Below are 14,487 nucleotides of genomic sequence, written 5' to 3'. Positions count from 1 at the left end.
ACCACCATCACCACCATCATCACCATCACCACCATCACCACCATCATCATCACCATCACCACCATCATCATCACCATCACCACCATCACCACCATCACCATCACCATTATGTCCATCATTATCATACCATTGTCAAAATCATGCTCATCGTCATCACCTTTCTCATCAGTTTACTCATATTATCTGCTAGGAGAACTTTGCCTGCTTAAAATCTGGATTGAATTGTTTAAATCCTTAGTTCACCATTGTGGAAGTAGTTTTATTGATATCTCCTTTGTTGATAAATTCTCTAGTGGTTACATCCTCAGGGTTGCCTTTGGGTCAGCAGAAACCTGCTTCTATTGACTTATTTGAGTGTAGCAACTATCTTACCAGTGAGTGAGTGTAATCTTTGATCTGAATGGCTTTCATCATGACATAAATTCATCACTCACCCAAGCATTTAAACATGTAAAAGACTTTATGGAGACTTTGAGGAACATAATAGAGTTAATACTGTGTCAATGCAAACAATTTTAGATAGTTCAGTTCACCAAATCTCCTCTCCATGACCTCAACTCACCCTCCAGTATTCTTCTGTGTCTCCAATATTCACTTTTCCTCCTTTCTTCCTCTCGTCTCTTGCTGGAGGCCCCAACTTCCTGCTCTGGTCCCCTACATCTCATATCAACTTTATCCTCCAACACTTAACATTTACTTCAAATAACTTATCAAAATGTTTTCCTATATATGCTTCCTTTTAAAAAGAGTCTAGTGCAAACTCTTTAAATGATAAAATTTTAATTCAACTACAATTACAATCTTCCTTAGGTATCCATGGGGGATTGGTTCCATAAGCCCCTAAAGATACCAAAATCCATGGGTATTCAAGTGCCTTGTATAAAATGCTGTACTACCATGAATACTTCCCATGTGGCTCATCCACAGAGAATCTGCCTGTCAATGCAGGAGATGTGGAGAAGGGTTCGGTCCCTGGGTTGGGAAGATCCCCTGGAGAAGGGAATGACAACCCACTCCAATATTCTTGCCTGGGAAGTTCCATGGACAGAGGAGCCTGGGGGCTATAGTCCATGGGGTTGCAAAGAGTCAGACATGACTGATCACACATGTAGCAAGAATATAACCGGCCCTCCACATCCATAGGGTCTGCTTCTGGAGATTCAACCAATTGAACCCATGGATGCAAAACTTGTGGATACAGAGGGTTGATTATTTTTTGAAAGATGTAGGAAACGGCTTGAGTGACCTTCTTTGAAAGTACTAAAGCTAAGAAGATTGAAATAATACCACCTGCAGCAACGTGGATGGATCTATATATTATCACACTATGGGAAGTTACTCAGAAAGACAAATATCATAAGATATCACTTATATGTTGAATCGAAAACAAGGCACAAATGAACATACCTGTCTATGAAATATAAAAAGACTATAAAACACAAAAAGATATAGAAAACAGACTAGTGTTTGCCAGCAGGGATGGGACTAAATATAGGATGGGACTTCACTGGTAGCTCAGATGTTAAAGAATGTGCCTGCAATGCGGGAGACCCAGGTTCAATCTCTGGGTTGGGAAGAGCCCCTGGAGAAGGCAATGGCATCCCACTCCAGTATCCTTGCCTGAAGAATGCTATGGACAGAAGAGCCTGGGGTAGGGTGGGGGGCTACATTCCATGGGGTAGCAAAGAATCGGACATGAATGAGTGATAGGATGGATTAACAACATGGTCCTACAATATCCTGTCATAAACCACAATGGAAAATAATTGAAAATAACGGAGCCACTTTGCTGTACAGCAGAAATGAACACATTGTAAATCAACTCTATTTCAATAAAAAAGTGCATGCTTCCTTTCAGCCTGAAATAACAATTCTATTCAATTTTTGTCTTAAGCATGAGAAATCGAGTCTCTTTCATCTCAGACTGCAGAAACATCTTTCCCTAACATGTTTAGTTTGATTTTCACATGGCTTCATCACTAATTCCTAATTACTGTCAAGTATTTTTATTTGTATGTAATGAATGAAAGCAAGGGTAGAAAAGAGTTCTGTTCTAGAAGTCCTTCAGAAGGAACAGTTGGGAAATTTGAAAGGTTTAAATGTGTGTGGGCAGAAAGCCAGGCAGAGTCAGCCTCAGAGGATGACTTTTCTGCTGGAAAGCCTGCCTGGAAGCATTCCCATGATTCAGTTCTGAGGCTCACGTGTCAGCCTTATTGTTGGAGACTGGATTTGGTTCTAAAGGAGCAGTGATGATTCAGGACGTTGGCACTGAGCCCCGTTGACCTGCACAGCTCCCTGAAGCTCGTGCTCTTTGAGCCAAGGGACGATTTATTTATTTATTTATTTTAAAATCATTTATTTATTTTTGGCTGTGCTGGGTCTTCACTGCTGTGCGTGGCTTTTTCTAGTTGTGGTGAGCGGGAGCTACTCTCCAAGGAGCTGCTCTTCTTGCAGTGCGCAAGCTTCTCATTGCAGTGGCTTCTCTTGTTGCGGAGATGAGCTCTAGCGCTCAGGCTTCAGTAAGTGCCGTGCACGGGCTCAGGAGTCTCAGCTCCCAGGCTGTAGAGCACAGGCTCAGTAGTTGTGACACACGGGCTTAGGTGCTTCATGGCGTGTGGCATCTTCCTGGATCAGGGACTGAACCTATATCTCCTGCATCAGCAGGCGGATTCTTTACCACTGGAGAACCAGGGAGCCCCAAGAGATGTTTCTGAAGCTTCAGCACTAAAATCATTTCTTTTAACACTGGGAACCACCCCCTGCTTTGTGGGAGCAATCATTATACTTATGACTGTGAAGGAATACACCTTCATGTCAACAGAGGTTCCCAAACTTCATTATCACTCTAATTTTTATTTACTTATTTGGCTGCACTGGGTCTTAACTGTGGCATGCAGGATCTTTGTTGTATCATGCATGATCTTTCATTGTAGCTCACAGGCCCTCCAGCTGTAGCTCACAGGCTCTCCAGCTGTGGCTCACAGGCTCTCCAGCTGTAGCACACAGGCTCTCCAGTTGTAGCACACAGGCTCTCCAGCTGTGGCTCACAGGCCCTCCGGCTGTAACTCACAGGCTCTCCAGCTGTGGCTCACAGGCTCTCCGGCTGTAACTCACAGGCTCTCCAGTTGTAACTCACAGGCTCTCCAGCTGTAACTCACAGGCTCTCCAGCTGTGGCTTACAGGCTCTCCAGCTGTGGCTCACAGGCTCTCAGCTGTAGCTCACAGACTCCAGAGCGCATGGGCTCAGTAGTTGCGACTTGCACTCAGTTACTCTGAGGCGCATGGGATCTTAGTTTCCAGACCAAGCATCGAAACTGTGGCCCCTGCATTGCAAGGCAAATTCTTAACCACTGAACCACCAGGGAAGTCCTACTTTAATATTGTGACATTGAAGAATTGGATTTTAGTAGTGGGGTTAATGCCAAAGGACTCTAGAAATATATAAATGAGAACTTCATGGTTAAAATTCTTTAATTGGGGGAGCTTTGTAATTCTCAAATTGCCAGCACAGTAGATAAAGTTACAGTGAAATTTCACTCAGCGTGAAATCAACCGTGGCATTGAATTTTCAGCAAATGCTGCTTGAAGATTCAAGCCTGCTACTGCTGCTAAGTCACTTCAGTCATGTCCAACTCTGTGCGACCCCATAGACGGCAGTCCACCAGGCTCCCCTGTCCCTGGGATTCTCCAGGCAAGAATGCTGGAGTGGGTTGCCATTTCCTTCTCCAATGCATGAAAGTGAAAAGTGAAAGTGAAGTTGCTCAGTCGTGTCTGACCCTCAGCGACCCCATGGACTGCAGCCTTCCAGGCTCCTCCGTCCATGGGATTTTCCAGGCAAGAGTATTGGAGTGGGGTGCCATTGCCTTCTCCGGCCGGCATAAGCTCAAAGTGAATGCTCTTCAGCCTGTGGGACAGAAAGGAAGAAGGTTAGACAGAAAGAGCAAGTGATGTCCTGCCTCCTGTCTCCATGTTCTACCCTCTTACTTCACTGGCTTCATCTCTCCTCTGTTTCAATTCAGGCAGCTGGCAGTTGCCTTTAAAGGGAACAGCATGGGATGTGTGTGTGGGGGGGGGTGTTCTGGAAACCTGGACCAGAAAGGGAAGGGGATTAGCTGGAATGTTCTTGTGGAATCTCTAAAGCCAGAAGAGGGCGTGTCTGGGATGGAGCCAGGATCTGCAGTGGGGACTGGGCTGCCTGCTGCCCTGGAGGAGGGATGTGAGAGCAGAATCAAGGTGAGGAGGAATGGCCAGTGGTCAAGGGTGGGTTGAGAGGCACTGGAGGCCAGTGTAGACATGGTGAGTGGGTAGTGGGATGTCTGTGTGCCCACTTCCCAGAGTATTCGTGGCTGGTACTTCTCTGCTTCACCTTGAAGCATTGATGCTGCTCAGGAGCAGTGAATTGAACTTTTTACTGAACATCTCCTTGTGCCAGATTCAGCATCAGATGTGACTCCTGCTTGAGGAACACCCACTCGAGCTTGGACACAAAGGAACCAGATGGCACAGTCGGAGGAGAGCAGGAGCAGAGACACATGCAGCCTCTTTGGGCCCCAGAGGACTCGATCTGTGGTCTCAAAGGCGGAGAGTAGCAAACGTTCTGGCGGAGAAGAGGTGCGAGTGCGTCAAGCGCACACAAAGGGCAGCAGGGAAACATGCTACGCGTGTTCAGAGAACGGCAAGGGCTGGCTGAGGGTGGAGCGGTGGGAGGGGCTTCGGCAAGAGAGGAGACTGCGCAGAGGGGATGCGAACACCCGAGCTGGGAGGTGACAGGGCTTCCCAGGTGCTCTGTGGTTTTCAACTGAGCGTTCACAACTCCATCACGCTTCAGGTTTCATTCTCGGGTTCACTCACCTCCGGATGCTTCCTGCTCAACATGGCAGCTAACTCACAGTGGTCTCCTGCCCCCTGCCCTGTGTAGACTGGTCTCTATACCAGTCTACTTGATCAAATCAGTGCCCCACAGCCTTCAGATTGACTGGACTCTGGGCTGTGGCCTTGGACTCTTGCATGGTCATCTGCATCCTTTCCCCCTGGATGGGAGGCTGGTACTTCCATGCCTGCTGCAAGCCTGACCCTGGCCTTTTCATTTCACACCCTTCTGACCTTCTTCTTGTTCCTGGAACAAGTCTTTCTAGTTGGAAAGTTCTCTGCCCTCCCCGACCTCTGCAGGGCTCTTCTGTGCCACTCAGGGTTCTGAGCGGTGCCCCGTCCTCTCTCCACAAACCTGCGTCCGCCTCCATCCTGCACCATATCCCATCACCAGCGTGCGACCTCGCTGGGTCCTGCAGATGCTATTCGGCTCATTCTCATGTTGATTCATTTACTGCCTGTTGGCCTCCCTGGGCAGCCCCGCCTGGCTCAGTAGGGGCAGGAGACCCACTTGCCTTGGTCCACCTCTCCACCCACCCACGGCCATGCGCTGATGGCAATCTGAGCTGGGCAGACCACTTGTTGACTGTTGAATAAAGAACCCGAAGCACAGGGAGAGGGTGGCCCTGGAGCCAGTGGAGTGGGGCTTCCCCAGGCCTGGGCAGAGCAAGACGACCCATGTGTGAATAAGCCCGAATCAGCACCCAGGACAGCCCAGCCCGGTCCCTGCACATCCGCGTCCTCCTATCACACCCTGGCCTTTTACACTTGATGCAGACACTCCCACGGCCCTCCGGGGATCTGGCCGTACCCTCTAAGTATGAGTCAAGACTTGATGGCCTTCAGGGGCTCTACGTACAGTACTTTTCCAACAGTAACATCTCCCACTGCAGGAAGGGAGGCTATCACGGGAGGGTCTGAGCCCCTGATGGGACAGTCAGGAATTGGGGGAAAGGAGGCCTGGAGCTTCAGGAACTTCCTGTCCCCTCCTGTGACCCTGAGCCTGGAAGGGGGAGTGGTGGCCTGGAGAATGAGAAGAAGCCTTGACTCGTGACATTGAGCATTTTATTGAGGCAGGCAGCCTAAGCAGGTGTGTGTTCACAGGGGTGATACTCACAGCCACAGTGTGGCTGACTCCCCCACACGCCCACCCATCCCTCTCTCCTGGACTTCACACCAGCTTGGGGCAGGCTCCTCCATGGCCAGCACTGAGTGGACCACACCCACCTTTCCCCCAAGGCATTCTTAGTGGAACCATGTATACAATAGTTTCCTGATTCACACTTAAGGTGGACAAATATCTAAAAGTTATGGAACGCTCCAACACTGAGTGATACCTGGTGATGAAGAGCAGACTCTATCATCCCACAAGTGAAGAGGCATCTCTCCACACCAGGGTCAGAACCACATATGCACTCCTAGGAGTCAGAAGATGAGCAGGAGGGGGTGTCTGGAGGTGATGGGCACAGCAGCAGTGGGAGGGGGTGCTTCCAGATGCTGAGACCACACGCAAGTCCCGGGTGGATGAGACATGAGGCTGCTCCTTCCCTGAAGTACATTCAGTGAAATGTGACACATTTAGAATTATCGATCTGATTCCATTGTCAAGATTTTGCTGACAATGTGGGAAATGGACACGTTCATCTCTGTTAAAGTAACCTGCTCCTATTCAGGGACCAGTGGAGCACCCAACATGTTCCCGGTACTCTCTTAATGCCCTCCTCCACACCCTGAGAAGTGGGGTAAGTCTCCTCTTTATAGTTGACAGCATGGCAGGGCAAGTGTGGCCAAGATACTCACCATGATGATGACAGGCTGAACCAGGATTTTAACCCAGGCCTATGGAGACTGGATCCCGGGCCATGGTTTCTGCCCTTCACACGGAGCATCTCACTAATCCATGGAGCCTTCTAGGTGTAACCTGCTCTTGGTGATAAAATTATAAACATTCATTATTGAGAACTTGGAGAACAGACGAGGGTACATAAAAGAAGATAAACAGCAACTATTTTCCCACCGCAAAAAAAATCATTATTATATCTTGACATGCTTTATTTTCCCCCAAACTTCTCATTTTATCTTTCCAAAGCATATGCCAGATCATTTTATATGAATTTTTTTAAAAAATTATTTTCCTGCTTAACAACTCAGTATGGGCCCCTCTCTTATTGCTGAGCACTGTTTGCTCAGTGCTGGCTGAGAGTCCTGGGGTTATGTGACATGCATCCAGAGGATAAATTGAGATGCTTCAAATCCAGGTTTATGCATTCAAACGCTTTCTAATTTCTCCCCCTTTTGAAGCAAACTCATTTTGAGCAACTATGTACATAAATGTTTGACTGTGGTTTTGCTCATTTTCTTGGGACACCGTCCTTTCTCCATGTTTCCAAAGACAGCTCTGTCCCCTGGTTATGGTCTTAGAGCCTCTGGAGGCTGTTTGTTTTGCAAAACAAGACATCAGGTGACGCCACATGTGAAGCTGCAGGAAGAAACGTCCTTTGAAGGAAGGCTTGGTTGAGGAAAGCATCTGCGTCTCTTGGTCATTGCTCCTCCATCAAACCTGGGTGACCCGGAGCCTCCCCTCCTCATGTCTGGAAGCTTACAGAAGGCTGCTTGGCTCAATGGAAGAACTAGCTGTCCCTGTCCTGGGGGCTCCACAGGGTCACCGTTTCTAACCAGGTCAATTCTGCTATTAGAGTGCTACCAATGCCCTCTAGTCCCTCTCCAGCAATTGTATGGAGTGTTCTGGGGTGAGGTCCCATCTACTCCACGGTAAGCACATAGCTCTCTGCAGGTAACCAGAGCTCAGAAGCTCACATGTGCTCCAACACTTCACCTGTTTCCCATGATGTCAAGTTGTGCTCATGGTGTGAGGTGGCAGTTCCTCTGAGTGCCAGGGTGAGGTGGGGGAACCTCTGTGGAGCCTTCTCAAATTATTAAGTACCAGGTAACCACAGGATGTTGGGTGAATGCTCCCCATTGTTACCTGCTCCTCAAGAATCGCCTCTAGCTCTGTAACTTCCTGGGATTGGTAGGATAACTGGCAACTACAGAACATGTGGAATTCATGGGGATTAAGGGGATTAATTGTGGGGATGGTATCAGTGACAGGGCTCCTGAGAAAAGGGCTGGCCATTCTAAAGGAGATCAGCCCTGGGTGTTCTTTGGAAGGAATGATGCTAAAGCTGAAACTCCAGTACTTTGGCCACCTCATGTGAAGAGTTGACTCACTGGAAAAGACTCTGATGCTGGGAGGGATTGGGGGCAGGAGGAGAAGGGGATGACAGAGGATGAGATGGCTGGATGGCATCACTGACTCGATGGATGTGAGTTTGAGTGAACTCCGGGAGTTGGTGATGGACAGGGAGGCCTGGCGTGCTGCGATCCATGGGGTCGCAAAGAGTCAGACACGACTGAGTGACTGAACTGAACTGAACTGAAAAGGACCTCCACTCATTGATGATTCTTTACTTCACATCTTTGAGTACTTTCTTATTAAGATAGCACATTAGAAATTTTATATACACTGTTGCATTTGTATTTTACAAATTAGTGATATTCACAAAAAGTGATATTACAAATATCTTATGGTATCTCTTCTATGTGACATTAAAAAAATGGTACAAATGAACTTATTTACAAAACAGAAATAGAGTCACAGATAGAGAAAAGAAATTTATGGCTACCAAAATGAAAAAGAGGGGAGGGATAAATTGGGAAATTGGAATCAACAAATACACATGTATGAAATAGATGACTACTGATAATAAGAGCCTGCTGTATAGCATAGGGAACTCTACTCATTACTCTGTAATGACCTAGACGGCAAAAGAATCTGAAAAAGAGTATGTATAACTGATTCACTTTGCTGTACAGCAGAAACTAACACAGCATTGTAAATCAACTATACTCCAGTAAAAATTAATAAAAACCATAGAAGAAGTAATAATGAGAACTTTGAAAGTACAAACGTTGAAAAGTAGGAAAGCCAAAACTTTTCTGACAGATTATGTGATTTGTACGTTAATAGACTGTTGGAATTTATAATGAGGGTAGTCAAGTCACTAAAACAATGCATTAAAAACTTTAAATTGCTATCTACCAGCATATAAATTAGGAAATTAAAATTTAAAATATATTTACAATAACATAAAAACATCAAATATTTAAGAACAAGTGACACAAATATGTAAGACTTTATGCAGAGCACTATTCATAAGAGAAATTTAAAATAAAAGTGGAAGAGTATATCATATTTACAGATGGGAAGGTTCACTATTATGTAGATACCAGTGCTTCCAACATGATCTCTAGATTCAACGCAATTCCAGTAAAAGTGCCAACTGGGTGAATGTGTATGTATGTGTAACTTGAGACGCTGACTCTAAAATTTATATGGATGCTATGCCATGACACCCTTAAAAAAGAAGACGGTGTGAACATTTTATTTTTTTTGAATATTCAACTTTTTGTAAGCTATTTGGGGCTCCTGAGGTGCCGACAGTATCTTGACCCCGTCTGTGGCTACACTGGTGTTTAATTTGTGACCCTTTACTAGTTGGTCTTGTTTTGTGCACTCTCTTTGGGTATGATATACCATAGAGAGGATTTATAAAGGAAATGATATAAGATTTCAAGAGGGACACACTCCTCTTTTGAAAGTGAAAGTGTTAGTCGCTCAGTCGTGTCCAACGCTTTGCGACTCCATGGACTATTTCCCGCAAGACTCCTCTGTCCATGTAATTCTCCAGGCAAGAACACTGGAGTGGGTTGCCATTCCCTTCTCCAGGGAGTTTTCCCAGCCCAGGGATGGAACCTGGGTCTGCCACATTGCAGGCAGATTCTTTACTTTCTGAGCCACCAGGGAAATCCAGCTGTTCCCGGTTCTTAAAAATTGACCTCTTTTGTCACCTAAGTAAATCATGATCTAATCAAGAAACAAAAGGGACAAATACAGACAATTTTTTCATTTCTTCTGAGACAAGGCATGATGCTTTCAGCAATGATTTTCTTGGTTTGGGCTTTTGGACTCTGCTGGAAAGGAACAGGATGACATGCCAGTTTCTTCTCCTCTCCTCGCTCTACTCCCTCTCCCCTCTCTCCTCTCACCTGGACACCAGTGGACCAGGGCTGGTCCACGCACGGCTCTCAGAGACGTTCTGAGAGCTTCTGAGACACCCTGCCCGGGATTGTATTCTGACTGCTGGTTGATCATCAGGTTAAAGACTTCTCACCAATGAAGTGCAGACTCGTAACTGGGAGGCCTAAGTCAGCATCCAGTAAGCAAGAGGGACTGCATTCATCTCAAACACCTGGATGTTTTCCCCTTGGTGACACCACAGTCCTCATCTGGGATTCTTCTCATGGACGTACATTTCTATGTACAAAGAGGATAATGTCCACTTCATTCTGCCTCTGTGGGGATTCCAAAGATTAACTTTAATTAAACTTATTTACTTTGAGTTCTCTTGAGGAGTGGTTGTAATAACACAAAAGAGTGAGGATAGTACTGCTAATCAGGATTATATTACTGAATAGCAATTAAAAGAATTCAAGGTTATATGAATAATATAATAATAATTATATGAATAATAGTTCCATTAAAAGAGTTTTATATAAATACAGGGTAATATCATATTGAAATGATAACTTTCTTCTTAGTTTTCTTGACTTTTAACTCTTTGACTTATATTTAAACACATTGTTTTATTGATGGTGATATGATGTGCCTTTTAACATGATTATTATCTCTCCTAAAGTAACTAATTTTATGTACAGGGAAAATATTCTTCAGATAATAGGGCTTTATATATTTTAAACCTGTACCTTTGTAATAAAATGTAGAGTACTTAATCCCCTAAGCTGTACAATCTTTCTACATATCCATGAGGAATTCATAGGTATTAAATTAGCTACAAGGGGGCTTTGAAAATGTTCTCCAAATGCTGTAAAGAGATATTGAGAAATCAAGAAAGATATTAAGCATTACAAGAAAAAATTTAATAATGCCCCATAGTCTACTAGAATTCAAGGGTGGTTTATTTATATTAAGTGTTCCACTTATTTCCTGACCATCATGTTCCACTGCTAGAGTCAGAAGGTGGTTGTCCATGACTGAGTCTTAGTAGTGCATGGAATTGCCAGCCTGTGGTGTTTTAGAAAGCTTTCCTGTAGCTCGAATGGTAAAGAATCTGCCTGCGAGGATTTGAATTCATCTCACCTGCTTCTTTGGCAAAGACCAGAGTGACCACATTTGCTGGGATGCTGGTCTATGAATTTCAGTTACACACAGTCTACAAGCAGTCTTTATATGTTTCCTGAATATCACAAAGTTTTGGGGATTATGAACTAAACCCTCATTTGAGCCTGGTTATTGGTGTACATTTGAGGTTGTCGAGAAGCTTAGTCCATTAGAAAATAAGCTGTCCATCGGAGTGGTGTAAAGAACAATGGACGAGTGAGTTTTGCCCCACTGAAAACACAAGAAAGAATTTATTGTATTTGTGTTTTAAATTTCTTGACCACCAACCCCTGCTAAAATAAAAAAATTAAGATGGTAGTCCTCCCTCCCCAAAAGAGCTGATATGTTTTGAAGAATGAGGAGAATTTGAAAGATCCAGAGTTCCTTGCTCTCCAAGGTTCAGCACCAAGGACAGCGCTGGAGGGGCCCTGATTACACTCCCCAAGTCTCCTTCCTGCAGGAAAGCTGAGAGAAGGGGGTGTTTGTGCGTCTACAACTCCTTGCAACCCCCTGGACAGCAGCCCTCTGTCCATGAGATTCTCTAGGGAAGAGTACCAGAGCAGGTTGCTATTTCCTACTCCAAGGAGTCTTCCCAACCCAGGGATCAAACCCAAGTCTCTCACATTTGCTATATTGGCAGACGGATTCTTTACTACTGTACCATGTGGGAAGTCCAAGGGAGAGTTTGAAGGTTATTTAATAAAGGATGTTGGTGGATGTCGGTGATGCAGGCCTGCATTATCTGTTTTGAGCATCATTAGAAAAGAGCCCTGATTCTCACCAGCACTCAGGAAAGGCAGGGACAAGGAGAGGATGTATGCGTCTTACCCTTTGCAGTATTTCTGGCCATAAGCTGAGAGGAAGTGAGGGGACTGTTTATAAATGTCTTCTTTAAAGACAGAGTGGGATCTCAAATGTTTAATTTGCTTCTGAACATTTTGTGAAGAGCCTGACACACCATGTGGATAAATATTTGCTGAATGAATGATTAAATAAGTCATCTAGAGCTGCCATCTTTAATTTTTGCCTTCCATTCATTAAAAAAATTTTCCTCTTGAGGTGTAATGCACAGAGAAGTACACAGCCATAAATGTGTGCTTAATAAATGATGCTGTGAAATGTACCAGCAAAACGTCACACAACCCCACCAAAGTCAGAGAGAAAACTGCCCTACTCCTCCACCCTGGCTGCTCTGAGGAAACACCAGAATCTGGGTGGCTTAGAAACAACAGACATTTATTCCTAGCCATTCCGGAGGCTGGACATCTGTGGCCATGGTGTCCATGTGGTGAGGTGGGGGCCCTCCTCTGAATTCACACTTCTCACTGTGCCCCACGTGGGTGAAAGGGTGAAGGAGGTCTCTGGGGCCTCTTTTAGAAGGACATTGACCGTATTCAGGAAGCGTCCACTCTGAGGACCTAGTCAGCTCCCAAGAGGCTCTTTTCCTAATAGCATCTCCTTAGTTGCTAGGTCTCCAACATTTGAGTTTGGGGGGACACTAGCAGGCAGAGCATAGCAAAGGCAATTCCAGTGTCCCCACAGGCTAAAGACGCCCATGGCCCCTGCAATGACTGTCCCTCCCCATCCCCTTAAAAGCCACCGACATGCCAACCATTGACTATTGTGGTGGCCCCTTCCTGGCTCCGCTTTATAATTATTCCTGGCCCTTGTTGTTCAGTTGCTAAGTCATGTCTGACCCCATGGACTATAGCACTCCAGGCACCTGTATCCTTTACTGTCTTCTTGAATTTACTCAAACTCATGTCCATTGATTTGGTGATATGATCCACCCATCTCATCCTCTGTCACCCCTTTCGCCTCTTGCCCTCAGTATTTCTCAGCATCAGGGTCTTTTCCAAAGAGTCCACTCTTCACATCAAGCAGCCTAAGTACTGGAGCTTCAGCATCAGTCCTTCCAATGAATATTCATGGTTGATTTCCTTTAGGATTGACTGGTTTGATTTCCTTCCTGTCCAAGGGACTCTCAAGAATTTTCTCCAACACTACAGTTCAAAGGCATCAATTCTTCAGTGCTCAGCCTTCTTTATGGTCCACCTCTTACATTGTACATGACTACTGGAAAAACCATAGCTTTGCCTATACAGACTTTTGTTGGCATATAGTGATGTCTCTGCTTTTTAATATGCTGTCTAGGTTTGTCACAGCTTTCCTTCCAAGGAGCAAGCGTCTTTTAATTTCACGGCTGCAGTCATGGTCCTCTGTGATTTTGGAGACTAACAAAAGGAAATCTGTCACTGCTTCCACATTTTCCTATCTGTTTGTTAAGAAGTGATGGGACCGGATGCCATGATCTTAGTTTTTTGAATGTTGGGCTTTAGGCCAGCTTTTTCACTCTCCTCTTTCATTTCATCAAGAGGCTCTTTTGCTTCTCTTCGCTTTCTGCCATAAGGGTGGTGTCATCTGCATATCTGAGGTTGTTGGTATTTCTCCCGGCAATCTTGATTACTGCTTGTGCTTCATCCAGCCTGGCATTTCGCATGATGTACTCTGTGTGTAAGTTAAATAAGCAGGGTGACCATATACAGCCTTGTCATACTCCTTTCCCAATTTTGAACTGGTCAGTTGTTCCATGTGTGGTTCTAACTGTTGCTTCTTGACCAGCACACATGTTTCTCAGGAGGCAGTCATGGTAGTCTGGTATTCCCATCTCTGTTAGAATTTTCCAGCAGGCACAGTGCAAGATCTGTTTGTTTGTTTGCTTTAAGTGAAATCAGTCGCTTTTTACCTTGAGCTTCTCTTGTTCAACTTACGGGCACGGCATTCTCTTGCGTTGTTGCAGGCCCATCTCGTTCTTTCGTTTCTGTGGCTGGTCCGTTTTATGAAAGCACGGCAGATGATTCAGTTATTCCTCTGTGAGTGGGCATCTGGGCTGTGGGTGTGGCTTTGGCTTTTAGAAAGACCCCTCCCTGAGCATCACTGCTCACAGTCCCTGCTCACCTGTGCGCGTGGTTCTGTAGAGGGGCCCAGTAGGCACTGCTGGCCTTGCCCCTGCTCTGGGCTCTGTGTTGGGAGAACAGACACAGACAGACTTGTTCGTGGGCAGCACCTGTCCTCCACGTGGCACAGCAAACCTCTTATCTCCTGGCTAACACCATTCAGGTCCCCAGGTCAGCTTCTCCACATCTGCCCTGTGGCCTCGGAGCAGAGGAGACCCCTCTGAATGTGAACAGGCATGTGAGTCGCCCCAGACTTTGCAGTACGGGTCCTGCCAGGGGTGGGAGCCGGGGTCTGTCTAGATGCACCAGTCCCTGGGGTGCAGCACGATGGTGAGTCTTCACATTGGCATCTAGGAGGATTTCAACAGGAAAACTGTAAAAATATTTAGCACTTGAATTATAGTTTAACAGATTTATATA

At 45.6% G+C, this 14,487-nt stretch overlaps 1 long non-coding RNA gene across 1 annotated transcript in view; it reads left to right on the top strand.

Annotated features, from left to right (window-relative positions):
- Positions 1 to 11,437, top strand: part of LOC120879377 — a 23,316-nt gene extending 11,879 nt beyond the window's left edge. The window contains exons 3-4 of the long non-coding RNA XR_005724786.1: positions 2,525 to 2,528; positions 11,423 to 11,437. This is a non-coding gene — a long non-coding RNA (uncharacterized LOC120879377). The remainder of the gene's footprint in view (positions 1 to 2,524; positions 2,529 to 11,422) is intronic.
- Positions 11,438 to 14,487: the final 3,050 nt, after the last annotated feature.

Source organism: Oryx dammah, unplaced genomic scaffold (genome assembly GCF_014754425.2).
Source record: "Oryx dammah isolate SB20612 unplaced genomic scaffold, SCBI_Odam_1.1 HiC_scaffold_20, whole genome shotgun sequence".
NCBI lineage: Eukaryota > Metazoa > Chordata > Mammalia > Artiodactyla > Bovidae > Oryx > Oryx dammah.
Note: the sequence above shows the minus strand (reverse complement) of the source record. Positions and strands in the feature narration are given on the sequence as shown.